Below are 7,343 nucleotides of genomic sequence, written 5' to 3'. Positions count from 1 at the left end.
GCAGGATGAGGAGGAAACACAGATATAGGCCCAAATAATAAAGTGGGCTAAATGCAGTTCAAAATTGGTAACAGGACTAACCAGGCGACATTGCTTTGTTCAGTGGAGTAGAAAACCCAGGAGCGGCAGACACCGTTTTAAGGGCCCAACCACACTAGTAAGCCCAATGCAGTTTAATATTAAAAATATAGGCCGAAAGCCTGAAGATTGAAGCTCAGGAAAATAACACAGGACAACACCAAGGTGCGGCAGACACCGTTACTAGGCCCAACCAAAGTAGTAGGCCGAATGCAGTTTAATATTTAAAATGTAGGCCGAAAGCCTGAAGATTGAAGCTCAGGAAAACAAAACAGGAGAAAACCCAGGAGTGGCAGACACCGTTTTAAGGGCCCAACCACACTAGTAGGCTCAATGCAGTTTAATATTAAAAATATAGGCCGAAAGCCTGAAGATTGAAGCTCAGGAAAATAACACAGGAAAACACCAAGGTGCGGCAGACACCGTTACTAGGCCCAACCAAAGTAGTAGGCCAAATGCAGTTTAATATTTAAAATGTAGGCCGAAAGCCTGAAGATTGAAGCTCAGGAAAACAAAACAGGAGAAAACCCAGGAGCGGCAGACACCATTTTAAGGGCACAACCACACTAGAAGGCCCAATGCAGTTTAATATTAAAAATATAGGCCGAAAGCCTGAAGATTGAAGCTCAGGAAAACAACACAGGAGAAAAACCAGGAGCGGCAGACACCGTTTTAAGGGCCCAACCAGACTAGTAGGCCCAATGCAGTTTAATATTAAAAATATAGGCCGAAAGCCTGAAGATTGAAACTCAGGAAAATAACCCAGCACAACACCAAGGTGCGGCAGACACCATTACTAGGCCCAATGTTGTGAATTCTGCTCTTGGGCTCCCTCTGGTGGTTATAAGTGGTAGTGCTGCTGTCTCTGGATCGCAGCATTTATCAGGTGTATCCACTTTTTGTAATTCTGACTGGGCTATTTAGTCTTGCTTGACCCTTTAGTCAGTGCCAGTTGTCCATTGTTCTTGGAGGATTCACATCCCTGCCTGGTCTCTTCTGCTTTGCTGTTCATTTCAACAAAGATAAGTTCTGGCCTTGAGTTTTTGCTGTCCACATGCTGTGGGCCTTATTGTTCAGTTCTTTTCCATGTTTTTGTCTAGTCCAGCTTGGTCTGTATAAGGATTTGTTTAGCCAAGCTGGTATCTCTGGAGATGCAGATATACCCTCCATATCTTTAGTTAGATGTGGAGATTTTGTATTTTCTGTGGTGATATTTTCTAGTGTTTTAATACTGACCGCATAGTACTCTGTCCTTTCCTTTCTATCTAGCTAGAAGTGGCCTCCTTTGCTAAATTCTGATTTCAGTCTGTGTATGTTTTTTCCCTCTCCTGTCACAGTCAATATTTGTGGGGGGCTGTCTAACCTTTGGGGATTTTCTCTGAGGCAAGATAGTTTTCCCGTTTCTATCTCTAGGGGTAATTAGTCCTCCGGCTGTGTCGAGATGTCTAGGGAGTGAAAGGTACATTCCACGGCTACTTCTAGTTGCGGTGTTAAGTTCAGGGTCTACGGTCAGTACAGGAACCACCTTCTCCAGAGTACGTCCCATGCTGCTCTTAGGCCACCAGATCATAACAGTACAACTGGCCAACAATGAGTTAACTGCATCTCAGAAGAAGGGAAAGAAAGTGCTGAGCCATTTTTTTTATGTAGTCTGTTGTGTTTTTTTTTTTTCCTCCCCTCTTTACCTCTGGGTGGCTCAGGAGTTTGGCACTGGCATGGATGTTCAGGGATTGGCTTCTCGTGTGGATCAACTTGCTGCTAGAGTACAGGGTATTTCCGATTATATCATTCAGACTCCGGTTTTAAAGCCTAGAATTCCAACTCCTGATTTGTTTTTTGGGGACAGGTCCAAATTTTTGAGCTTTAAAAATAACTGTAAACTGTTTTTTGCTCTGAAACCCCGTTCCTCTGGTGATTCCATCCAGCAGGTTAAAATTGTTATATCTCTGCTGTGTGGTGACCCCCTGGATTGGGCATTTGCCCTGGAACCTGGGAATCCGGCTTTGCTTAATATAGACACCTTTTTTCAGGCGCTTGGGTTATTGTATGATGAACCTAATTCAGTGGATCATGCTGAGAAGACGTTGTTGGCCCTGTGTCAGGGTCAAGAAGCGGCAGAATCATATTGCCAGAAATTTAGAAAATGGTCTGTGCTGACTAAATGGAATGAGGATGCCTTGGCGGCAATTTTCAGAAAGGGTCTTTCTGAATCCGTTAAGGATGTTATGGTGGGGTTTCCCACGCCTGCTGGTCTGAGTGATTCTATGTCTCTGGCCATTCAGATTGATTGGCACTTGCGCGAGCGCAGAGTTGTGCACACTATGGCATTGTCTTCCGAGCGGAGTCCTGAGCCTATGCAGTGTGATAGGATTGTGTCTAGAGCTGAACGACAAGGATTCAGATGTCAGAATAGGTTGTGTTTTTACTGCGGCGATTCTGCTCATGTTATTTCTGATTGCCCTTAAGCGTACCAAGAGAATCGCTAGTTCTGTTACCATCAGTACTGTACAACCTAAATTTCTGTTATCTGTGACCCTGATCTGCTCATTATCGTCATTTTCTGTCATGGCATTTGTGGATTCAGGCGCCGCTCTAAACTTAATGGACTTAGAATTTGCCAGACGTTGTAGTTTCCCCTTGCAGCCTTTACAGAGTCCTATTCCTTTGAGGGGCATTGATGCTACACCGTTGGCTAAAAATAAACCTCAGTTTTGGACACAGCTGACCATGTGCATGGCGCCAGACCATCAGGAAGATTGTCGTTTTCTGGTGTTGCATAATTTGCATGATGCTATTGTGCTGGGTTTCCCATGGTTACAGGTGCATAATCCGGTATTGGATTGGAAATCTATGTCTGTGACTAGTTGGGGTTGTCAGGGGGTTCATGGTGACGTTCCTTTGATGTCAATTGCCTCCTCCCCCTCTTCTGAAATTCCTGAGTTTTTGTCAGATTTCCAGGATGTATTCAATGAGCCCAAGTCCAGTTCCCTTCCGCCGCATAGGGACTGTGATTGTGCTATTGACTTGATTCCAGGCTGTAAGTTTCCCAAGGGCCGACTTTTCAACCTGTCTCTGCCAGAACATACCGCCATCCGGAGCTATGTAAAGGAGTATTTAGAGAAGGGGCATATTTGGCCATCTTCTTCACCATTGGGAGCAGGTTTTTTTTTTGTTGCCAAGAAGGATGGTTCCTTGAGACCCTGTATTGATTATCGCCTCTTGAATAAAATCATGGTCAAATTCCAATACCCTTTGCCTTTGCTTTCTGATCTGTTTGCTAGGATTAAGGGGGCTAGTTGGTTTACTAAGATTGACCTTCGAGGGGCATATAATCTTGTTCGTATTAAGCAGGGTGACGAATGGAAAACTGCGTTTAATACGCCCGAAGGCCATTTTGAATACCTTGTGATGCCATTCGGACTCTCTAATGCTCCATCTGTGTTTCAGTCCTTCATGCATGATATATTTCGGAATTATCTTGATAAATTCATGATTGTGTATTTGGATGATATTTTGATTTTTTCAGATGATTGGGAGTCTCATGTGAAACAAGTCAGGATGATATTTCAGATCCTTCGTGATAATGCCTTGTTTGTGAAGGGGTCTAAGTGCCTCTTTGGAGTACAGAAGATTTCTTTTTTGGGCTTCATTTTTTCTCCCTCATCTATAGAAATGGATCCGGTTAAGGTTCAGGCCATTCATGATTGGATCCAGCCCACATCCGAGAAGAGCCTTCAGAAATTTTTGGGCTTTGCTAATTTTTATCGCCGTTTCATTGCCAACTTCTCCAGTGTTATTAAACCCCTGACCGATTTGACGAAGAAAAGCGCTGATGTGACGAATTGGTCCTCTGCGGCTGTTTCTGCCTTTCAGGAGCTTAAACGCCGATTTACTACTGCTCCTGTGTTGCGTCAGCCGGATGTCTCCCTTCCATTTCAGGTTGAGGTTGACGCTTCTGAGATTGGGGTGGGTCCGTTTTGTCTCAGAGGAATTCTGATGGTTCCTTGATGAAACCGTGTGCCTTCTTTTCTTGAAAATTTTCGCCTGCGGAATGCAATTATGATGTCGGCAATCGTGAGTTGTTGGCTATGAAGTGGGCATTTGAGGAGTAGCGACATTGGCTTGAGGGGGCCAAGCATCGTATTGTGGTTTTGACCGATCATAAGAATCTGATTTACCTCTAGTCCGCCAAACGGCTTAATCCTAGACAGGCCCGATGGTCCCTGTTTTTCTCCCATTTTGATTTTGTGGTCTCGTATCTTCCGGGTTCTAAGAATGTTAAGGCTGATACCCTCTCTAGGAGCTTTTTGCCTGATTCTGGGGTCCTTGAGCCGGTTGGCATTCTGAAGGAAGGGGTGATTCTTTCTGCCATCTCCCCTGATTTACGACGGGTTCTTCAGGAATTTCAGGTTGATAAACCTGACCGCTGTCCATTGGGGAAACTGTTTGTTCCTGACAGATGGACTAGTAAAGTGATTTCTGAGGTTCACTGTTCTGTGTTGGCTATTATCCTGGGATCTTTGGAACCAGAGAATTGGTTGGTAGGTCCTTTTGGTGGCCTTCTTTGTCACGGGATGTGTGTTCTTTTGTGCAGTCCTGTGGGACTTGTCTGCGGGCCAAGCCTTGCTGTTCCCACGCTAGAGGGTTGCTTTTGCCTTTGCCGGTCCCTGAGAGGCCTTGGACGCATATTTCTATAGATTTTATTTAGGATCTTCCGGTTTCCCAGAGGATGTCGGTTATCTACAGACGTAGTCTGCTGCATTTCATCTTTTATCTTCCATCTTTTAAATTACATCTGAATTCTAGAATGCATTTGGCTACTCATCACTACTACAATATTATCATCATCTGTACCATCTAATCAAGCTGTTCTCCTCTTCCCACAGGTATGCATTGACCTTTCCCCAGCTCTCCCTGGCTCCTGAATGTTTCTGTTTATTGCATTGAATTTCCATGGTATGCATTGACCTTTCCCCAGCTCTCCCTGGCTCCTGAATGTTTCTGTTTATTGCATTGACCTTTCCCCAGCTCTCCCTGGCTCCTGAATGTTTCTGTTTATTGCATTGAATTTCCATGGTATGCATTGACCTTTCCCCAGCTCTCCCTGGCTCCTGAATGTTTCTGTTTATTGCATTGAATTTCCATGGTATGCATTGACCTTTCCCCAGCTCTCCCTGGCTCCTGAATGTTTCTGTTTATTGCATTGAATTTCCATGGTATGCATTGACCTTTCCCCAGCTCTCCCTGGCTCCTGAATGTCTCTGTATATTGCATTGAATTTTCTATGCCTTCCCTGGATCTGAGTGTCTTGGTGCAGCACATATAATCCTTTTTAGTATGCTTTCTTACCTATCAGCCTGTTTCCATGACCTGTTCCATATATCTCATTGTGTTATTCTGGCATCTCTCTGAGTGGTCACTCCAACCCCTCCCTCTCTTTATGACCTCTGCTTAACGCGCTACATCTGGTCTCCCATACCCAGCCACCTCCTCATTCACACCTGATTGCCCTTAACTGGGGATATATTCACATGCAGGCGTCTGCTACAGACACAGTCTGCTGCATTTCATCTTTTATCTTCCATCTTTTAAATTACATCTTTTTAATTATGAATTTGAATTAGACTGAATTGGACTGGAATTGACTGGAAGGTAACAGAACACCAAACCACTACAATGTTTCGGTTTCTTTTCTCTTTCACCCCCATACTACTTTCCTTCTTACAATCTCCTGCAATCCCTCCACCTTGTAAGGAACTAGTCATTTCTTCTTCCATCCTCCCCAGCCATCTCACCTTATCCTCAGAACTGTTCCTCCACATACAATCCTTTTTCTCCAGACACACACGGCCACATCATGTCCTATCCAGCTCCCACCTTCTAACGCTCTGTCTGCTACTCCTCATTGCCGGTGATGTATCCCCAAATCCCGGCCCACCCCAACACATCCCCACGCTCATTTCTAACCCCCTACCTCGATCCTCCGCACGTTTTCCCAACCATGACAACCTCATACCCATTCATCCAGCCCCCACTCCCCCGGTCCCCTTACCTGGAGCACTATGGAACGCACGCTCCATCTGCAACAAACTGCCATTTATCCATGACCTCTTCATCACCAACAAACTCTCCTTCCTTGGCATCACGGAAACCTGGCTCACCCCCTCTGACTCAGCCTCTCCAGCTGCGCTTTCCTACGGTGGTCTCCACCTCTCTCACACCTCTCGCTCCACCAACAAACGTGGTGGAGGGGTTGGCTTGCTCCTGTCTGACACCTGCTCCTTCACTCCAATCCCGCTACCACCCTCCGCTACTCTTCCCTCATTTGAGGTGCACTCCATCCGCATCTATTCCCCCTCCAACCTCCAGCTGGCTGTCATCTACCGCCCCCCAGAACTAGCCATCTCCACCTTTCTCGACCACTTCACCACATGGCTACTTCATTTCCTCTCTGTTGACATCCCCACTATCATCATGGGTGATTTCAACATCCCGATTGACACTTCCACCTCAGCTGCCTCTAAACTTTTATCACTGACTGCCTCCTTTGGCCTCACTCAATGGTCCTCTGAGGCCACTCACAAAGATGGCCACACGCTGGACCTCGTCTTCACCCGCCTCTGCTCCCTTACTAATCTCACTAACTCACCCCTCCCCCTGTCTGACCACAACCTACTGACATTCTCTTCCCTCTCCTCTCCTAGTGTGCAACCCCCACTCCACGAACTCCCTCGCAGAAATCTCAAACATCTCAACTTACAATCACTCTCTGAGTCCCTTCTCCCTCTTACCGACATAGCCTCCCTTCATGACACAAATGCTGCTGCTGCTTTTTATAACGCCACAATAACAGCAACACTCAATTCGGCCGCCCCGCTCATGCACAGCAAAACTCGTACAGTCAACAGGCAGCCCTGGCTGACCAGCCTGACTAAAGAACTGAGACGGGCTTCCAGGATCACTGAGCGAAGATGGAAGCGATCCCGCTCTGCTGACCACTTCACCGCATACAAGCAGTCCCTCACCAGCTTCAAGTCCGCGCTCACTGCCGCAAAACAAACTTACTTCTCATCTCTCATATCCTCCCTGTCTCACAACCCTAAACAGCTTTTCATCACTTTCAATTCTCTACTCCGTCCCCCTGCACCCCCTCCCTCCCCTCTCATTTCTGCTGAAGACTTTGCCTCTTTCTTTAAACAGAAGATTGATACGATCAGAGAAAGCTTTGGCCCACAGCGCCCACTGCCCCTCTTAGCTGCTCACCC

The sequence above is a fragment of the Ranitomeya variabilis genome, chromosome 7 (genome assembly GCF_051348905.1).
Source record: "Ranitomeya variabilis isolate aRanVar5 chromosome 7, aRanVar5.hap1, whole genome shotgun sequence".
Taxonomy (NCBI): domain Eukaryota; kingdom Metazoa; phylum Chordata; class Amphibia; order Anura; family Dendrobatidae; genus Ranitomeya; species Ranitomeya variabilis.
The sequence above is the reverse complement of the archived record's forward strand: the minus strand, read 5'-3'. Positions refer to the sequence as shown.